Source organism: Accipiter gentilis, chromosome 2 (assembly GCF_929443795.1).
Source record: "Accipiter gentilis chromosome 2, bAccGen1.1, whole genome shotgun sequence".
NCBI classification, from domain to species: Eukaryota; Metazoa; Chordata; class Aves; order Accipitriformes; family Accipitridae; genus Astur; species Astur gentilis.
The window spans coordinates 46,619,845-46,641,015 of NC_064881.1; the positions used below are offsets into that span (position 1 = coordinate 46,619,845).

Consider the following 21,171-nt stretch of genomic DNA (forward strand, 5'->3'; position numbering starts at 1 on the left):
TTGAGGAGATCTTTGTTAGCTCATGTTAGATGCCAACGGTTCAGGATCTAGCTTTTGACTTCTGGTCCGTAACTCACATTAAAACCCCGGTGTGAAACGCATTTCTCTAGTTTGAAGTTGCCAGCATTTTCCAGACGCAGCGTGTCAGGAAGAACAGCACAAAGGCAACAGGGAACAGCATCCCTGTAGAGGGATATTTCCAGCTTTCCATTCACTGCTTGAATAGTTCAAAGGTCCCAAAGTCCTTTAGACTCAAAACCCGCATACCCACCTGCCCTGATGGAAGATGGGGAAGGACAATGTGACCTGCTGCAGCTCTCTCATGACTGATGGTGGCCATCATACAACCCTTCTACAACCCATAGTATTTTACAGCTGGAAACTGTATACTTCAAGGAGTAGAGATTTGCTGCAATTTGACTTCAAGAGACTGTGCTGTGCTAGAAAGGTCTCAGCGGCAGAACTGCAAGTGCTCATTTTCAGAAGCACAGCTCAGATCCCTGCCTCGCAAAACCTCCAAAGATGAATTAGTTTCCCAGCTAAGCCACTGACAGCTATATTGTTATAAAGCCTTTTGGCAACACAAACAGTATGTCCTCAAGCATCCTTCCTGCTCTTTGGGGACTTTCTTCCCATCCGCACTCCTTGCGAGTAACTTCTCGAGCAACCCTCAGTCTCAAAGCCCTGGCCTGGGAGAGGATGGAATGTGAAATCTTCCTTTACTGCACCCACAAAGGCCCAGAGCAGTCTCGGAGGATGTCATCCTGGGGCAGCAAAAAGCCTGTCCCTGGAAAAATACACATAAATTTCCGCCCCAGGTCTATGCTTAGGGCTGGAGAGGAACAATGGAGGGGACTGTTTGACTCCAAACCACAGGCTTGTCTGCCCTGCCCTGGCTCATCGCTGGCTTCCTCCCACTGCCCGGAGCTGGCTGACATTTAGAAAGACACACTTCATTGGGCTGACACCTTGCCAGAGACTTCTGAGCATGAGGCTTTTGCTACGTGAAATAGATTGTGCAATTACAAGTCGGCCTGGCAGCCCGTCAGTTAAACACAGGGCAGAAACGTGAATCTGCCTTAACCATATATGATGCTGGGAGCCCATGCAAGACCTCTGGTCCATCTCCTTCAGCTCCAGGAGATCAGTCTCACCAAGCATCGAAGGCCACATGAGGGCTGGAGATACGAGAGGGTGCTGCCCGTGCCCCAGAACAGCCTCTGCGACTTCTTCTCACGTGCCGCTGGCCCCATGGCACTGGCAGGCAAAGGTGAGCCCCGTCCTTCTCAGACACCAAAAGCCATCACAGAATGCAATTTTGGAAAAGCACCAGCTGCCACATGAGTTTTTCCCCTTTTCCATCCTGTCGTGGTTTAACCCCAGCCAGCAACTAAGCACCGCGCAGCCGCTCACTCACCTCCCTCACGGTGGGATGGGGGAGAGGAGCAGAAGGGTAAAAGTGAGAAAACTCGTGGGTTGAGATTACAGCAGTTTAACAGGTAAAGCAAAAACCACACATGCAAGCAAAGCAAAACAAGGAATTCATTCACCAGTTCCCATCAGCAGGCAGGTGTTCAGCCATCTCCAGGACAGCAGGGCTCTGTCATGCATAACGGTTACTTGAGAAGACAAACACCATCACTCCAAATGTGCCCCCTTCCTCCTTCTTCCCCCAGCTTTTATTGCTGATCATGACGTCCTATGGTGTGGAATACCCCTTTGGTCAGTTGGGGTCAGCTGTCCCAGCTGTGTCCCCTCCCAAATTCTTGTGCCCCCCCAGCCTGCTCACTGGTGGGGTGGGGTGAGGAGCAGAAAAGGCCTTGAGGCTGTGTATGCACTGCTCAGCAATAACGAAAACATCTCTGTGTTATGAACACTGCAGCACAAATCCCAAACATAGACCCATTCTAGCTACTGTGAAGAAAATTAACTCTATCCCAGCCAAAACCAGCACACATCCATAACTTAATTAAAATCAGACTGTGTTTTGTTTCTCAGAGCTACCTGACTCTTCTCTCCTGTCTATCATTAGATCCTCAGAGGGATGACATAGGTGCTGCTGTCCCGTGTGCCCACGGCCACGGAAAAGCAGCCCCAAGCCTCCTCTGCCATTTAATCAGGGAGAAAATGATCTGTAACTCTTCTGCCCCATCCCTGACCATGCTGCAAGGCATAAATCTGTTTGACCGTTACTGTCAAACAGGGTCACAGCATTGAAGTCAGGCAAGCCGGTCCATATATCACTCTTGGATTTATTAAAAAGCTCACCCGAAGGAACTCCAACTAATCATATCAACACTGCCTAGGAAACAAAACCATTCACGAACATTTAAGACATGAGAAAAGGTAGCTTTAGACAAATTTGAAGGCAGCAACTCCTCCATGCTTCTTGAATTTGGAGCCAGCTATTGGGCAGTGTTTCATCCATCACAGTGAACAGAAGAAAAACTGGAGGTGGCTTATGGAATGTAACTGCATGGCATTTTAGGTGCCAGCAGTCTGAAAAAAAGTCATTACCTACTTGACTTTTACCAGTGGGCAGGTTTGCTGGCAGGCTCAGGCTGGCCAGGTAGATAGGAGATCTCCCTGGTACTCTTACACAGCCTACCCTGCTTACGTGCATAACAGGTCCGTGTAGTCAGGGTAAGCAAACAGTTTTTGTGCAAGATGTGTATAAGATTAAGAGAAACTTGGGTGGAGAATTTGCATGCTATTGCCTCAAAATAAACCTTTATCTTGGCAGACTTTATCAGGCATGTGGCTGAGTGGTCTGGAAATGAAAACTCCCTCGCAATGCTTGAGGAAAGGGCTGGAGTCTCTGGCTCAGAAAGGGTCATGAGCCTGCCCGTACCCTTGGGTGTTTAGAGCTGCCATCCCTGCTTCCTCCCACTGGGGTGAAGATGTTTTGATCTCCACCGCTGCAGAGGTGTTTGCAGTAGCAAAAGCTCACATACCAAAAGTCGATTCCTGCAAGGAGTGTTTGGTCTAGCGAAACTGCAGTGGTAGTATCCAGGATTAATTGTGCTGTCCTCCATGGACTAGGGTTCCTACCCATGTCTTCAGGCTAAGTGGGAATTTTTGCTTTGAATGGGGCTCAAGTGCCAGGAAAGATGGTCTGGCTCCAAAATCTCTGCCCTTGCTGGTCCACCATGTCTATGGCAAAGTTGTCTTAGGAGCTGAGCATGGAGAAGGGTAGTTGCTCCAACCACCTCTCCTCTGGGGCTACAGGACAACTTCACTCTGCTCCTGGGGAACCATATGTAGCCTGGACTACATAACAAGAAGCGTGGCCAGCAGGTTGAGGGAGGTGATTCTGCCCCTCTACTCCCCTCTGGTGAGACCCCACCTGCAGTACTGCATCCAGCTCTGGAGTCCTCAGCACAGGAAAGACATGGACCTGTTGGAACAGGTCCAGAGGAGGGCCACAAAAATGATCAGAGGGATGGAACACCTCTCCTGTGAGGACAGGCTGAGAGAGTTGGGGTTGTTCAGCCTGGAGAAGAGAAGGCTCCAGGGACACCTTATTGCAGCCTTCCAGTACTTAAAAGGGGCTTATAAGAAAGATGGGGACAAACTTTTTATTAGGGCCTGTTGTGGTAGGACAAGGGGTAATGGCTTTAAACTAAAAGAGGGTAGATTCAGACTAGATATAAGGAAGAAACTTTTCACAATGAGGGTGGTGAAACACTGGAGCAGGCTGCTTAGAGAGGTGGTAGATGCCCCATCCCTGGAAACAATCAAGGTCAGGTTGGACGGGGCTCTGAGCAACCTGGTCAAGCTGAAGATGTCCCTGCTGATTGCAGGGGGCTTGGACTAGATCACCTTTAAAGGTCCCTTCTGACCCAAACCATCCTATGATTCTATGAATAAAAAATGCTGATGCTGCAAATTCATTCCAGGATCCAAGTCAAACTGGCACCATTCTGTTAAACGCTGTGTCCCCTACTGCCATCTCTTCCTACCGCACCTGATCTTCAGCCTTGAGAAAGGAGTGAAACTGGGCTGGGGGTGAAGGGCAAGGCTGTGGGGAGCCCAGATGCCTGCCCTGGTGGCAGCAGCTATGCCAGGACAACATTCACCTGGGTACCACTTATCACTGAGAAACGCATGGGTGACTGTGACTGTGGAGATAACCTCATGATCAATTTATTTCCAGTGGGAGTAAATAAATAAGTATGTAAATAAGTCACTGGTTATATAATAGCCCTTTTTTACGGAGGCCAGGCTTGGCATCATGCCAGGCTCAGTGAAAAAGCCCACTGATAACGTACCAAAACTTGCCAATGTAGGCCTAGTCTTAACTTTTCCTGGTTATTACGGTGCCAAGGGAGCGCTCAGCCACATCTGCAGACCATGAAGCAACCAGCCCTTGCAAACTGGCCCCTCTGTGTCTTTTTCATGGGATAAAATGGAACAGGCCAGTGAAAAGGGCAATTAATTCAAACTTAACGGACAGCTCCACTGCTGACCTGTTTATGGTCCATTCCTTTGGCTCAAGCCTCAGATCAAGTATTTTCAGGACAAAATAGGAGCACCAGAACGAGAGCGCTGTCCAGCCAAGCCATGAACAGTAGCGACTACGGCCAAGAGGCTGGAGCTGCCAGGTCTCGCCAGGGATGTGCTGAAAAACAACAGTGGAAAAATAAGCTGCTGGTAGGAATGTCTTTCACAGCCTCTGACTTGCTAGAAGGTGATTTTGGAGGAGCCATACCTCATTGCACACACTCTATTTATCAAGAAATGGCACCTCTGCTTCCCTGGTGGTACTTAATTTTCTTCCATATATTCCAAATCCCCTTCCCCACAGATACACTGATGTTCTAAATAGCAAATATGTTACTACAAGCTCTTTAAATATATGCTTTTCCTTCCTCATCCTGTAGTTTGCAATGCTGGACAGACACATAGGTTTAACCTGCTGGTCTATGAGAGCTTTTCTGTGGTGGGCCAATATCCAACGATGGGTTGGGATGGGAGTTTTTGTGTTGTCTTGATATAGGCCAGCACATTGAGAGCCCAAAGCTGGGGCAATAGAAAGAATAACTATGGTGAAAATCCTAAACTAAAATTCACTGACTAAACATTCACTCTATCTCTGTGAATTGATCTACTTCAAAGAGTTCTTTAAAAACATACAAGCAGACAACTGGACATATAAAAATTTCAGTTTGATTCCTGTTGACAACCTTTGATAGCAGAGTCCATGGTGGACAGAGCGCCCTTGTGGTGGGTTGACCCTGCCTGGACACCAGGTGCTCACCAAAGCCACTCTATCACTGCCCCTCTTCAGCTGGGCAGAGGAGAGAAGATATAACAAAGGGCTTGTGGGTCAAGATAAGGACAGGGAGAGATCATATACCAATTACCGTCAAGGGCAAAACAGACTTGACTTGGCAAAATTAATTTAATTTACTGTCAATCAAAAGTCAGAGCAGGGTAATAAGAAATAAAACCAAATCTTAAAAAACTTCCCCCCTGCCCCTGCCTTCCTCCCAGGCACAGCTTCACTCCTGAATTCTCTACCTCCTTCCCCTCAGTAGCACAGGGGGACGGGGAATGGGGTTTGAGGTCAGTTCATCACACGTTGTCTCTGCCGCTCCTTCCTCCTCGGGGGGAGGACTCCTCACTCGTCCCCTGCTCCACCGTGGGGTCCCTCCCACGGGAGACAGTCCTTCACGAACTGCTCCAAAGTGAGTCCCTTCCCACAGGCTGCAGTCCTTCAGGCACAGACTGCTCCAGCGTGGGTCCCCCTCAGGGTCACAAGTCCTGCCAGAAAACCTGCTCCAGCGTGGGCTCCTTTCTCCACAGGAATACAGGTCCTGCCAGGAGCCTGCTCCAGCGCAGGCTTCCCACAGGGTCACAGCCTCCTTCGGGAACCCACCTGCTCCGGCGTGGGGTCCTCCCCGGGCTGCAGGTGGAGATCTGCTCCCCCGTGGACCTCCCTGGGCTGCAGGGGGACAGCCTGCCTCACCAGGGGCTTCCCCACGGGCTGCAGGGGAATCTCTGCTCCGGCGCCTGGAGCATCTCCTCCCCTCCTTCTGCACTGACCTCGGGGTCTGCAGGGCTGTTTCTCTCACATGTTCTCACTTTCAAAAAAGACGGATCTTCGACATTTTAAACAAAAAATTCTAGTTTTCAAAAATCTTCTTCTAGAAAATGTGTAATTTATGGTAATTAAAGGAAAGGAAACCATTTAGAAGTTCAATATGAAAAAAAAAAAAGCTCTATTTTCACTCCTGCTAGGAGAAGGGTGAAAAAAATTACCACCTCTTCTATTTGGTTTTACCTTCATATTGGCCTGGCTATGTATTTTTTTTAAAGTCTTTCTAATTCCCCAGAGACAGTAAGAATGCTACTTTCAGGTAATCCAAATACAAAAAGACAAACTAATGATGGCAACAGCCACAGTAGAAATAGAGGCAAGCTAAAAGTATTGTAGAAGTGAATTCCTGTACATGCATTAGTTTCAGTTTTACAGGATTACAGGTGAAGATACAGGATTATTTCAGATTATAGGAGACTCTAAACTAAAGGTGGAACTCAATCACATTGACAGCAGCTGTTTTCCTAGACTGTCTATAAGTATCCAGCTCAAAAATATTCACCAAACTTATTTCTTGGTTAAAACTGTAGGGAAACGTATGTGGCTATAAATACAGTTGTTCACGTGGAACAGACTTCAAAGGATATGTTGTGAGGAACCCTGATTTCTGATATTAAGAGAGTGATTAACACACCACAGGGACCCTCATGGCATGACAATTCTAAATGCAGAGAAAGATCAGATGATAATGATAATATTGATGGTATTTCAATAAACCCTAAAATCTAGGAAACATGTTTCCATGCCCACGTGAGCATCTCTGACTCTCTTCACTGGGATTCCTGCCCTGAAGCAACACCAAGCAGTTGTTGGCACTGTGAGGTTGTTAACTCATGTTCACACTGATGGGCTCCTCGTTAAACCAACAGCGTTTATCTTACAATCGATGACACCAACTGATACGGTTCTGCATTAAACATTTATTTATCAGACTGAATTCACTCTGGAGAAGGTTTCATGACACCACAGGGATTTTCTCCTTCATTAACCTGTGATTTACATTTAGTCTTTCTCATGCTACGAAGGTGTCAAACTGCCCACAGTTAAATTCAGAGGTGTTTTAGCATCTCTGCATAGTCTGGACTTGGCAGTCAGTGCAAACTATGGCAAGTACAAAGTAATACTTTGAGTTTTCCATTTACGTGCACGCTTCTGAGAGTTTGGCAGCCACAGTAAGTTTATAAGGCATCAATAAATAATACATTAAAAGCCCAGGCATCATCCAGCTTCTGTGCATATGGTGACGGTCCCATTCCAGCTCTTGCCCTACATCTACAATGGTGTTGACAGTCAAGAAAGAAATGAATGATTCAGACTGCCTTTTATCCAGAGGAGTGCCAGATCTTAGGTTGTCTCTGATACCTGATGGAGAGAAGTAGCTGCCCAGAGCAGGCAATATGAATATGGCCCTTTGCTGCTCCATCGGTGGCAGATTTGCTTTGGACCATGTGGTAGCCTGGGTACAGAAAAACCACAGGTTTTCAGTGAATTAGAAATTTGTCTTTTTTTTTCTGGACTTCTAAATTGTTTTGAGAGAAACAAAGATTAGCATACATCAGAGTGGCACAGAAAAGGCTTCCCATAATCCTGAAAATATGTCAAGAGCTGCATGCAAAATGGATTTACATACATCAGAACTGCACATACAGACACTTGACTGGGCAACCTGAAGTGCATTAAAAATGTTAATACTGAATTAACTGGATGCTGATAATTGAATGCTGGAGAAACATACACGGACATGCACAAAACTATGGCATCTTTTCCACTTGTCTTACTTAGATGGTTAAATCATAAAAAGGGAGATTGCTAAGGTAGACAGCAATCCGTGAATATTTAAGGGCTTTCTGGTTCAAAGAGAAATTCAAAGTATCACTTATCCATACAGAAATAATTAGCAGAGGAAGATTTAATTTATTTAGTATTAAGATTTTCAATTCTAAAATGGCATCATACTATCAGGCATTGATTTTGGAAAAGCAGAAATTTGAACACAAGAAAGCAGTGATCAATTCAATACTGCTTTGGTCTTACCCTCTGCAGTGCTGCCAGCCACATCCTACCTAGAAATCAAGCCATAGCAGGCCAAATGCTGGAAACATGAGCCTGGATTTATTCTTTTAGTGATGACTAAGAGTGGAAGAGAGAGTATCTCTGTCCTTGGGCTCTGATTATCAAACCAGGTTAGGGAAGCCTCTGCTGCTTACATTTCCCCAACAATAATTTTCAACATCTGCCCAGTTGCTGGTGCATTAGAATACCAAGAACTTTTTCTCCTGCATCACCAAAAGATAAACACCAGTCCTACATGGGCTGGTTTGGCACTGGTCAGAAATCCCAGCTTCAGCCTTGGGGTCACTATCCTTAAGTGACCATAACCATATCAGCACTATGTCAGCGCAAACCCCACAGAGGAGCAACATCTAAAGCTAAATGCTGTCTTTGGGTTCAAGATCATGTCTCCCTTTCAAACACTGAGAACAGGAATCCCACATTCATTGCAATATCCTTTCCCTATCTAAAACATCCCTTCATTTTCAGTGGCACAGGGACGCTTTTTCTTTCTGTTGCAAGCTTTTGTGCATATTACTATTGCAATAAATGTGGCATCTCATTCCCACTCTGATGAAAAGTTTCACATTAACTTTTAAAATGGGAGTTACAAAAATGTCACCACTTGCTCTAGCCATAAAGCTCCTGGCAAGTTTTAATGGGCACAGTGTTAAAAACTAACAGTCCTCAATGACCGCAGGCAGTGCAGCCCTGGGGCTTTGGGTTTTCTTTTAAATGAGCCACCAATTTGTGTCAAAAAGTTTGCTTTGCAAGTGGCAGCTACAAGATTTTTATTTGTGTTTTGCCTTTATTAAGCAAAGGAAAAAGAAAAGTCATTTCACCTTTAATTAAAACCTCTCAAGGATTTACCAGGAACTATATACCAAGAAAGACTTGAAAACACAGTGTTCTGCTTGGCTAGGTTTTAAACAGGGTGAGATGAGTTTTTAATCTCTTTTATTATGTCTCTCTTGCTCAAAAACCAAAGTGAATGCTGGAAAATAATGACTGCATCCAAAGGGAAGTCATTACAAATAGACCTTAAATGTTCCCAGAGGAGAACTGACCTATGACTTCTCATGGAGGAGGTGTAGTATCAAGTGAGGGGTATCATTGCTTTTAAGTTGCTCTAAAAGGGGACAAGAGTCCCCAGCCCCAGAAGCATTGTCACACTCAGCTACAAGGGGTTGATCCAGTACGTGGCAGTTGTTGTTGCTGGGGTGTTCCCATCCTTAGGAAAAGAGAGTGGATACAAGGGGATCCTGTGCCTCGACAGATTCCTGGATCGCTCCTAAATCTTTCATTTAAAAGATGAAGTTTCCAGTGACCAGCATGACTGCTGCAGAGACATTTCCAAACTTGCAGTTGATGGAAATCATTCTCACGTTACAGCCTCTTGTATTTCGTACTTCTGAATTTCATTGACCTTGCTCTGATTTACGTGCACGGCAGATTTGGTGCACCGCTGATTTGTATGAAAAACAGCAAGGAAAGTGTGGGAGACAGACGGCGATGGGGCTCACAGTGACAGCACATGGCATACGAAGGCAAAATGATCTTGCCTGAGTTTTACAAATACATGCATTCATTTCTGTTCACAGAGCTATCGACCAGAAAGAGAGAGAGGACTGCTTACCCCCCGCAGCCACTCAGCAAGGTGCAGCTCCTGCCTGACACCCAAAACTGACATGATTTGGCTTTAATTCTGGACATTTGTTCATAGACTCGTAGGATGCTCAGCTGGGTGGGGTGCTAAGAGGCTTCCTCCCGCGCAAAGACGGCACCAACAACTTACACGTAACTATTTTAATAGAAGTTTGTCTTAACTCCTTCTGAAAACAGCCAGTAGAGGAAACCCTCCTGCCTCTCTGAGCAATTTGTTATCCATACAAGACCATCCCTGGCTCAGACAATAGCAAAAAAAGCCCTTCCCCAAACTCCCATTTGAGTTAGTCTTAAAGAAAGAAATTGAAACAAGCCCAGCCTTCAGATGAAACACCGTGCTGCAAAGCTTTCAGCCCTGAATCAAAACCAAATTTTTTGGGAACACCTCAGAGCATCGCCCTGTAGCACCTGTGAGCATCCACCTGCTGCTGAAGCTGCACCCTGGCTTGCACAGCGGTGCAGGGGGGCAAGAATCATAGGAGCATTTACATTGGAAAAGACATTTAAGATCATTGAGTCCTACCGTAAACCGAACGCTGCCAAGTCCACCACTAAACTATGTCCCTAAGGGCCACGTCTACACGTATTTTGATACCTCCAGGGTTGGTGACTCCACCAATTCCCTGGGCAGCCTGTTCCAGTGCTTGACAACCTCTCAGTGAAGAAATTTTTCCTAATATCCAATCCAAACCTCCCCTGACACAACTTGAGGACGTTTCGTCTCGTGCTATCACCTGTTATCTGGGAAAAGAGAGTGACCCCCACTTTGGTACAGCCTCCTTTCAGGTAATTGTAGAAAGCAAGAGAGAAGGTCTACCCGTCTCGCCTCAGCCTCTTTTTTTCCAGACTAAACAACCCCAGGAGGAATGTCCCCCTGCTTCCAGATACAGGTGTCCTGGGAAACAGCTTCAGCCTGTGATCCCATCCCTCACTTACAGGACATGACATTATGCCGGGAACAATAGGAAAAATCCTGGGATGCTGTGGGCCAGGTGGCCAAATGGGGAGGACCACGTAGGCTGAGTAAACTGCACATAGTCGTATGCACGTAGCCTGCAGGGACAGCAGGGGCTACTCTGTACCTGTGGGAAACTGTGCTTCTGTAAATTCCCTTTGTCCTCATCTTTTTACCCCAAGGTAGTGGAAGAAAGAGGAGAAGGTACAAGGAAAGAGGATTTGCCTGGATTAGCTGGGAGCCAGAAGGGTCTGGGAGCAGGTTTACTGCCCATCTGACAGGGCTTACAGCTGGAATTAACCCTTAGGTGGATCACACCGTTGTGTGCAAGGAGGCTGAGGGGCACGCAAGGATCTAGCCACTGTCAAAATTTCTGGTGGTCTGAAGCAAACTAACCTCCCACCGTGATAAAAAGCCTCTTCTACAGCAAGGCCTGAAACAAATGAGAGGGATATCACCCCTTTTCCTCCCCATGGCTTGTATTAGAATCACAGAATCATAGAATGATCGAATGGTTTGGGTTGGGAGGGACCTTTAAAGGCCATCTAATCCAACCCCCCAGCAATGAGCAGGGACACCTTCAACTTGACCAGGTTGCTCAGAGCCCCGTCCAACCTGACCATGAATATTTCCAGGGATGGGGCATCTACCACCTCTCTGGGCAACCTGCTCCAGTGTTTCACCACCCTCATCATAAGAAATTTCTTCTTTATATCTAGTCCGAATCTACCGTCTTTTAGTTTAAAACCATTACCCCTTGTCCTACCGTTACAGGCCCTTGGGGATTACTGGTACCCTCTCCAACTCATCCTCTGCAAAGCAGGGCTGAGGCTGCAAAGCATCCATGGGATGAAACATGATTTATGGCTCAACCTGCTCAACACAGGCAGGATAAAAATGGGATTCGCTTTCAAAAACAGCTTTACAAAAATCATGGAGGTGAGCTGCGTGTTTGGTGACTGGGCTCCACAGCATCATCACAGCAGAGGGAATGAATAAGTTTTTGCAGCCCACCAGTGCTACTGGGGAGGAATAAAGGCCCTTTGCTGCCCAGATGCCCATCAGCAATGTTCCCCTGCATGCAGGTGAGGTTCCTGTGGACAATACTTGCCCAAGCCCCAACATGTGGCGTGTATGTGTTCTCCCAACTCCACGCTATCTAGCCCTGATATGTAAATCCCTTGGCTTGACAGGTGTTGCACGTTACTTCAAGATGTTTAGACATCTTTAAATGACTGTAGAAATACCAGGCTAATTAAGAAATGAAAATAGAGCTGTCTTCCTGATGAGCGGGTAAAAAAAGAAAAACCCTAATAGTCCTAGAGGAAAAAAAAAAAATCCCTGGCAATGGCAGACTTGAAGTGACAAAATCCGGGCGGCATTTGAGGCTGCATGTTGACAACCAAGTACCAGCCAAAGCACTCGCTGATTACAGTTGGGGTAGTCCACTTGAGACGTTTGGGGGCTGAGTTTCCAGAAATGCTGAGCATCCACCCCTCACTGGTTTCCACAATTTTAACCACTCAATGACCTCAAGAAGCCAGAGCAGAATCCCTCAGGATCGCTGTTCCTCAAACTGAGAAACGCCCAATTTATCCCTGTTTTGAGCAACATCCCCCTTTGGGCTGAGAGCATCTTTTCCCACGTTCATACGCAGACATCACACACAGCCCAGGTGAGACAGGGCTTTGCTACTGGTTTCAGAGCACATTAGAAAGGTGGCACAGAAAAGGATTTACCATCTCTGTTTTCATTTCCTGACCCACCGAGGCTGGTTTGCTATGGGAACGTTAACCTGGGGCCAAACCCTCAGAGGGGGAGGTGACAAACGAGCTGCTTATTCAACCCCCATGACAACCCTTCACCACAAGCCTTTTTTTCCCATGTTCCCCCAAACACCACCATGCACAAGACGTGCTGCTGCCAGCTCTGCTTTACAGATGGGGAAGGGTTGAGCGAGCCTGCAGGCATCCAACTTTTTCTCACCCTTACAGAGCTCAAGGCAGAAATGCAACATCCATTCCCGTCTCCTGACTCTGCTCCTGACTCCGCTTCTTCCCTTTCCCACTGCTGCTCAGCATTTCAAATGTAAATTATTAGGAGTGGGAAGCTGGAGCAGTAACAGAAATGTTACTTTGCCCTCTGCAGCCCCCTTCACGCCTCCGACCCGCAGCTTTTTCAGGGCTGTGTGTTCAGCCTGGGTCCTCCGAGCACTTGTTAGGCAGCCGTCCCTGGCAGGGGTAAAAATTAGTTTAAGATGGAGTTGGCTGCTGTTCCCATCGCTCTTTGCCAAGTCTGATGCGGCCCTCAGCAAATTTCTGGCATAATGGGCCACAGTCGGATGGAAAAAGCAGCACAATGCATGCAAGGGCTACCGATAAGGGCAATTTACTTTGCAAATGCGCGGCTAGCCATCTTAACACCAAGAAGGTAAGAGAAGATTCAAAGTATAAAAATTTATTTTAAAGCTTCTTTGGTCCAGTTCACATCCTTGTGCATGTGTTTGTGGCGACTCAAGGTGAGTTTCATTTACGTTCATTGCACAGAGAGTGCTGCATCCCATCGGCTGGCAGTGCACAACCTGCAGTCACAGCGGTCACTCCTCTGTCATTACTGATGGGAGTTTGGGGATCCACCAGAGATCCCGTACCCCTCCACCCCATCCCCAGCTGTTGTGGGACATTAAGACCTATTGCCACTTCCAAAAGTGTTCATTTTGCAGTGGCTACAATGGCTCCTGCTGCAGAGCTTTCCCATTCCCACTCGCCTTCGCTGACACCAACAGAGCTGCTAATTTGAGTTACTGCCCCCTGACCCCCATATGATAATCCCCATCTATACGAACCCTAGAGTTAAGGAGTCACATGTTCCTTTTTATAAGTTTACCACCAACTCAGTTTTTAAGAGCCTTTTGTTTCACTGTTCTGGACAAGATTATCCCCTGCAACTTGGTTGTGTTGCTATGGCAGTAATAAGAAAAAAAGTAATTTCTTTTTCTTTAAAAAAAAAAATAATCAATAATTGGTATTACTGTGTAAGGTCCCTGACATTAATTATAAATAAATGTTAGACCTACTAAAATAAGAGAGTGAATTTACGGCAGCAGGCTGCACGCTGCTGCTGCTGAAGCCTGTGTGGCTGCCACAATACAGATACAAAATATAAAAACTATTGGGGACTGCAGTTTGCATTTTATTGCCTAGGAAAATGAATGTGTAAATAGCAATAAAATGCACAATTATTTAGCACAAAGCCAAAATACTCCGCAGCATTTATAGGCTGATGGATGGCTTGCCTGCCTGCTCTAATTTACCATAAAACAAGGAAGACAAGGACGGAGGAAAATAAACAATGGCTCCTGTCAATATGATTAGCTGCAAGATGCCAGGTGAGAGCAGCCGGTCTCCGAAGAGGGTAACACTGCACCGCTTCAGCTGGCTTTTGCTTCGGTAATTTAGCCCAGATTGCCGTGCTGCTTGGCAAAGGCAGCATCGCGGGAGCTGAGTGGAGAGGCTGGGATTGCTGCTCCTGGGGGCTTTATGTGCCCATCCCTGACGCCTCCGGCAGAAGGATGGAGCAGCCGCTCGAGGTGGGGTGAGGGCTTGGTGCCGGTGGCAGGAGGAAGAGGTTATTAGGCAGCCTTGTAAAAGATCAGTTTCGGGACAAGCAAAAAGCTTGCTGGCGCAGAAGTCAGCAGTCAGCTGTCAGGGGCATCGCCCGTGACATGATGAGAGGCAGGGAGAGCCTAAAAAAGACTCGGGGAAAAAAAAAAGGTAAAAGTCCTTCAATGCCATCTGTTAAAAAGCAAGGAGAGAGAGGTGGGGCGGGGCGGGGGGGGGAGCATTTGAAACACTTTATGGGATAAAGCAAACTGCAGACAGAGAGCGTGTTACCAGCTGGCTCGCTGGCTGCGATTCAGCGACCCGCGGCGATGCCTGCAAAGGAGCCGCGGGGTCCCAGGCTGGGTCCTGGCGGCAGGAGCCAGTTTGCCCAGCAGCCTCCACCTGCATCCAGGAGACACCGTGATATTGTCACCCACCCTATTCAAGAGCATTTCTGAGTGTGATAGGGGGACATATTATCAACTCAAGGTTTTTATTTGTTTTCTAGCTGTGTATCTTCATGCAGGCATACAAGCCCAAATTTCACATACTGCCTTTCTCTGGGGCAGAGAAGCCATGTGCATCTATCTACTCACATTTGCACAACCCCTTTTAAGTCACTGAGGTTGCAGAGACGTGAATCTGGTGCTTAGTGTGATGCTACCAGCAGGTTCCTTATGCAGACAGTGGTGCTCCTGCAGAAGGTAATGTAAATCCCCTAGGGATGATGGAGCAGGTGAATGGAGGTAGGTAAGCACTTGGGTCGCTCCTCACGAACAGCTGGGACGAGAGCCAGGACGTGCAGCTCAAGCCCGGCGCTGGGACACGTGCCTCGATCTCACACTTTCAACTCACACTTGTAATTTCCAAGTTAAATTCCTCCACTGAGTGACCGTGGCACAGGGGCTCGCTCCCTCCATTGGCAACGTGGGGAGCCTTGCCTTCTCGTTTACTGGGCTCCTGATTTAGACATCAAAATTAAGTGCCTAAGGAGAGGCAGTGCGAATAACCCAGAGTGCAGGGGAAGGTTACATTAGCTGACAACAAACAGAGATTTTTTTCACTGCTGGACTTAGTGTATTTTGAGCCTGCTCCAAGTTCGCATACAACCAGCTGAGTCTTCCAAATGATTTCCACCTGCTGTTTTATCTAAAAAGTCCCTTTTTTCAAAATTGAGGATGAATCTTAAGATTGCTGCTGATTACAACAGTGGACATTACATTCAGGACAGCTCCTATATTCAACAGAATGGGGACCAAAAACTACAAACTAACAGAATGCGGACAGGTGCTTTCTATCCAGATCTACTCCATTCACTTCAGTTAAAACTCCAGAAGCAGGTCCTGCAAGAAGGATTTTACTCTAGCTAGAGCAAGCGTCCTGTGAAGGACGCCTGATGTGGCTTCTCAGACCTGGTTCAAAGCACAAAGACAACAGAAAAGCTTCTAGCAACACATGCCAGGATCTTTAATCAGTTACCAAGCTGCAATGTAGAGTCAAAAGTAGAATGCTAAATACCGAGTTCTACCCTTCCCCACACATTTACCTTTATAAGAAGAAAAAAATCAGTAATCATCAGCATGACTGCCTACTTGGATTTGAAAGCCGATAATAAATAGTACATCCGTCTTTTAGTTATTAACATAACTAAGCTTATTGCATAATATCTGCTTATTTTTTGGAAAGCAGCCCTTTATACCTGTCCCAACAGCACATTACTGAGTTGGCAAGAGGCAGGAGCTTTTGAGTGAGTAAGAGAATTTCTTCAGATCAAACTCACTTGCCAAAATTTTGTCTTGAAAGTCTGGGTCGCCAATTATAGAACTTTTTGAAAGAGAAAGTCTCCTTGACTTAAAAGTTCCTCATTATAGTCCCCTTGACCAGTTTCGCTGTAGCTTCCATTTCATTTGGCTGTGTGTGATGCTTGCAGTTTATTTATCTCACGATTACAAAGACAACTTTGGTAGAGAGGACTCCTCTGCCAGATCACACAGTCAGAGTGCTGAGATGACATACCTCCTCCCACTTTTTTTTGTTCGGGACAAAACCTGTTGCTCCAAACATGGGGTTAGACTCTCAGAAAATGGTCCACGATGGCTATCACCCTGCACCCTGTGCCGGTTCTGCTCCCTGGATCTGGAGGCTTGATCCTGGACCATGCAGAAGATGAACACCACAGAATACCCTGACTGGGCTTCAGCCCCAGGACATCTCATCCCTGCACCACCGACACATCTGCAACAGCTGATGAGTTCCTGCAATGTTTTGATGGCTTCTCTGCTGTTCTGTGCTGGCACTTGATAACTGGACAGACTGGTGGTATAGTCCGAGTAGCCAATCCCACTGTGCCTGTCATCCAGGGTTTATATTCCTTCGTTTGTCTCATAAATAGCCCAATTGCTGGTCTTGGAACAATAAATCAGCATTTCAGAATTTACTCTTGCTTCCATGCAGTGCTATCAATCACATCCAATATATATTTTACAGTGCTTCCTGTGGCGGGTTGACCCTGGCTGGATGCCAGGTGCCCACCAAAGCCGCTCCATCACTACACCTCCTCAGCTGGACAGGGGAGAGAAAATATAACAAAGGGCTTGTGGGTCAAGATAAGGACAAGGAGACCACTTAGCAATTACTGTCATGGGCAAAACAGACTTGACTTGGCGAAATTAGTTTAATTTACTGCCAATCAAAAGTCAGAGCAGGGTAATAAGAAATAAAACCAAGTCTTAAAACACCTTCCCCTCCCACCCCTCCCTTCTTTCCAGGCTTAACTCTACCCCCAATTTTCTCTACCTCCTTCCCCCGAGCGGCACAGGGGGACGGGTAATAGGGGTTTGGGTCAGTTCATCACACGTTGTCTCCGCCGCTCCTTCCTCCTCAGGGGGAGGACTCCTCCCTCTTCACCTGCTCCAGCGTGGGTCCTTCCCACGGGCTGCAGTCCTTCAGGCACAGACTGCTCCAGCGTGGGTCCCCCATGGCGTCACGAGTCCTGCCAGAAAACCTGCTCCAGCGTGGGCTCCTCTCTCCACGGGGCCACAGGTCCTGCCAGGACCCTGCTCCAGCGCAGGCTTCCCACGGGGTCACAGCCTCCTTCGGGCACCCACCTGCTCCGGCGTGGGGTCCTCCCTGGGCTGCAGGTGGAGATCTGCTCCATCGTGGACCTCCATGGACTGCAGGGGGACAGCCTGCCTCACCAGGGTCTTCCCCACGGGCTGCAGGGGAATCTCTGCTCCGGCGCCTGGAGCATCTCCTCCCCCTCCTTCTGTACTGACCTGGGGGGCTGCAGGGCTGGTTCTCTCACATATTCTCACTCCTCTCTCCTGGCTGCTGCTGTGCACCAGGGTTTTTTTCCCCTTCTTAAATCTGTTCTCCCAGAGGCACTACCGCTGTCACTGATGGGCTCGGCCTTGGCCAGCAACGGGTCCGTCTTGGAGCTGGCTGGCATTGGCTGTATCAGACGTGGGGGAAGCTTCCAGCAGCTTCTCACAGAAGGCACCCCTGTAGCCCCCCCACTACCAAAACCCTTGACACTCAAACCCAATACACTTCCCTTTCACTTAACCATATCATTGTGCAAAGCACAGTGTTGGGGGTGGGGGAGAACACCACCAGCATGTATCTGAATTTGAACAATTACAAGATTTTAGAGTTTAGGGTGTTGTGCTGGATCTGTATCTCTGAGTGGAGTTCTGAAGTTTTTATGAAGACAACAAAGCCCCTGCTCCATGCCTTGGGATGCCTTAGCCCTCTCATGCTCATAAAGCTGATGATAGAAAGAAAAAGACCCAACACATTAACCTTTCTGACTCTGCTTAGTCTAGTTTTGTCCCAGCAAGGGAGAGTCAACACTGCAGGAATACATTAGCACAACAAATAAGGCACTAGTTGGCACTTTAAGTGGCTCCTAACGTCCCTCCACAACAGTGCAATGTGCTGTCATCATGACAAGCAAGGCACCAGATGCCTTTATTTTTAATTGCACTGAAGAGATACCGTCTTATATCGCAGGCTCTGCCCAAAGGCAAGACTGGTCACAGCCCCTCCCCAGGCAAATGCTGCTCCGAGATGCCCTTTTCCTGCGCACTGAAAGATGTTTCTAGTTCATAAATTCATGGCGTGGGTTCAAATGTCTCCCAGAAGCTCTTTCAGCCACAGCCACAAATATGGTTTCGCTCTTCAAATGCTGCATTGGCAGCAAAATCAAAGCTTTGCCACTGGCTTGGCCGTTCCAGTTTGGAAACAAATTTTTTGGCTAAGATTTCTCCAGTCAACCTAATTCCCACTAGCTATGAATCGCAACGGTCTGCTCAGATGAAGGCAATAGTCTGAAAGCTTTGTCTACAGAGAAGTAACCCCTTGATTTTGGTGCTCTTATGAGCTTTTCCTCAAAGGTGAATTTCTCTACGTGAATCATTTAGACAGAACCATTCTCTTTTCTGGCTTGCTATTGAACTGTCTAGGAGACAGCATTTAAATGCAAGAAGGCAAAACAATAGTATTGACTGTCCTTTGTCCGGGTTTATTTAATTCTGTAAAGCAAACAGTTTGTGTGAAATGCATTCCTGGTAATAAAATCGTATTGCACATTTGCTTATAGAGGGTCACCAGGGAGAGCAAATGCGCTTGCACTCAGCAATAAATGTTTGATTCCGTGTTGCACAGCAATTATTCAAAATGAGAGAGACTATTGGATCCAAAAGTGCTGCCCTTTAGGACTCAGCCTGTCAAGTTGCATTGCTCTGTGCTTTTTATCCAAGTGGATTTCATCTCCACAGTCTTATTGCTGGGTGATACTCAAGTCTTTAAATCCAAGTTGCACCGAGCTTGAAAAACAACATTTGACTACCAGACTGCCCTTTCTTTGTTAAAAGGAGCATTGCTTTTTCATTATTATTATTTATCAATATGCCTTAGCATATTGGAGAAGTAAAATTTAAAATGCATGGATGGTTTATTCTGAGAGGACAGGGAAAGACAGAGATTTCAATTTAATCACCCCTAAAATTGCTTCTTCCCTAGCTTTAAAAATGCTGTAGCTTTAGTCATCAAGGGGAAGTTAAGATGCTATTATATATCTATTTTCTCTGTTTTTTGTACATACTTTGGAAATTTATCAGGAATCTGGCATTTTTCTTCTTCTGAAATTAAACAAGAAGTCATTAATATCTGTTACACAGACATCCCCCTATAGATACTTTCTCAACATTTATTACCTATCTAGCCTTGCACTTGATGATAGACTGTTACATATTGCTCAGCAAAGAGAAATATAACGAAATTCCACAGAGCTTAAGCGCATGCAGAGATGTGTGCCGTTTCCCCTTAAAGTAAGATTTAATAAAAGCAGTGTGCCACCTCAACCCTGACCAGATAATCAGTCAATGCAGCTTTGAGTAATATCTTGGAAAGTCTGAGCCTACAGACAATTACAGACCACTTAATCACAAAATTTAATCAAGATAATAATTAGGCGCTGCATCCTGTTTAATGCACAAGGATGTGAGCCTTCCAGCTCCCACTGCCAGATCGGAACTGAACACAGGAATGAGGACAAGAATGAGTGAAGTCAACAGACTATATCCTTGATGACAGAGGAAAAACTAAACTCAAACAGCTTCCCAAATCCTTAAGAAGAACTCCAACGCTTTGTGCCAGTTGAAAACCCAACCCTACAAGATTCTTTCAAAGATCTATTTCTTCAGAAGACCAACTTATCATTTTTTATTTGACCAGGCTTGAGAGATAAAGCTCAGGGGCCTGGCACAGTAGGTACTCTACTGATGCTTAGTAAGCACTTTTTGCTCAGATAAACCTTGCCCTGCAGAATGGACAAGGACGGAAAGGAAAAGCTCTATTAAGTGACTTTTTCAAGGTCAAAATGAAGAATATAAATCTGCCAGTCATCTCAGCCACTGTACTACACTGCCTCTGTTGGATCAGCTTTGTAGGTCTAAGCAAAGAGTTACAAGACTCTGTAGTTAATAAATTTTTTGAAGTACCTCATATTTACTGTAAGCTAAGCAAAGTCACTTTCTGGAATAGATGCAGTTAAGAGGATTTTTCCATATTTTCCTCTGACTTCAAAGTGCCGTGTGAGTCTCCTTGTTAGAGCTGAGTGACATCCACACATTACTGAGCTGGAGAAACAGCGGCAGCAGCAATGCATCTGTAAACATTAAAAAGCCCAGAAACATGAAGGCTTGGAAGAGGAGTGGAGGGGTGTAGAAAATGGTCTAGATGACCCAGAAGGTCACTTTCATTTCTAAATTCTATGAACTCTCTGGGTTAAAAATCAGATGAAAAAGTAGATCTATTTTTTTTCTTTCCACCAGTGCTATGTTATAGGTTGAGAGTAATTAGAAGGTCACAAGTGACTGTATGTGCTCTGTCTGTGCAGAGGCAATGTGTCCGTGACAGGGTGCTAAACACTGCCTTTGCAAGTATGGGCATGTTTTAAAGATCTGTTGGATGGCTTCATTTATATTAAAGTTCATATTAGTCACAGTGGTTGGAAATCAGGTGCCAAGTCATTTGAACCAACATCTCAAGTGCTGTCTTTTCTTCTGCTTACGCATGGTTTGCTGTGAAAGGAAGAGGGGCAGAAAAACCTAGGAAAGGTGCATACTTTCATTGCACCGAGACTCCACCTCTCCCATTGTGGTGCTGAGACCAGTTTGCACCAACTGCGGATACTGGAGAATATTTTAAATTCAAAAAGTGAGTAGCTTCTCATAGGGGCCAGCAGAAAACCAGCTCTACAGACTGACAGGGAAGTGAAATACTCTTTACAC

General features: G+C 46.3%; 1 protein-coding gene across 7 annotated transcripts in view; it reads right to left on the reverse strand.

The window, feature by feature from the left end:
- The window catches only part of ST3GAL1 (ST3 beta-galactoside alpha-2,3-sialyltransferase 1), a 79,253-nt gene that overhangs the window by 29,865 nt on the left and 28,217 nt on the right, over nt 1–21,171 (reverse strand). Inside the window, exon 1 of one of the 7 annotated variants that reach the window (XM_049821926.1) lies at nt 4,470–4,569. The exons of 5 other annotated variants lie outside the window; for them this stretch is intronic. The gene's annotated coding sequence lies outside the window, so the exon portion shown is untranslated. Of the gene's footprint in view, nt 1–4,469; nt 4,570–21,171 lie in introns of those variants that run through there. One more of the 7 variants, XM_049821916.1, reaches the window with a different exon arrangement.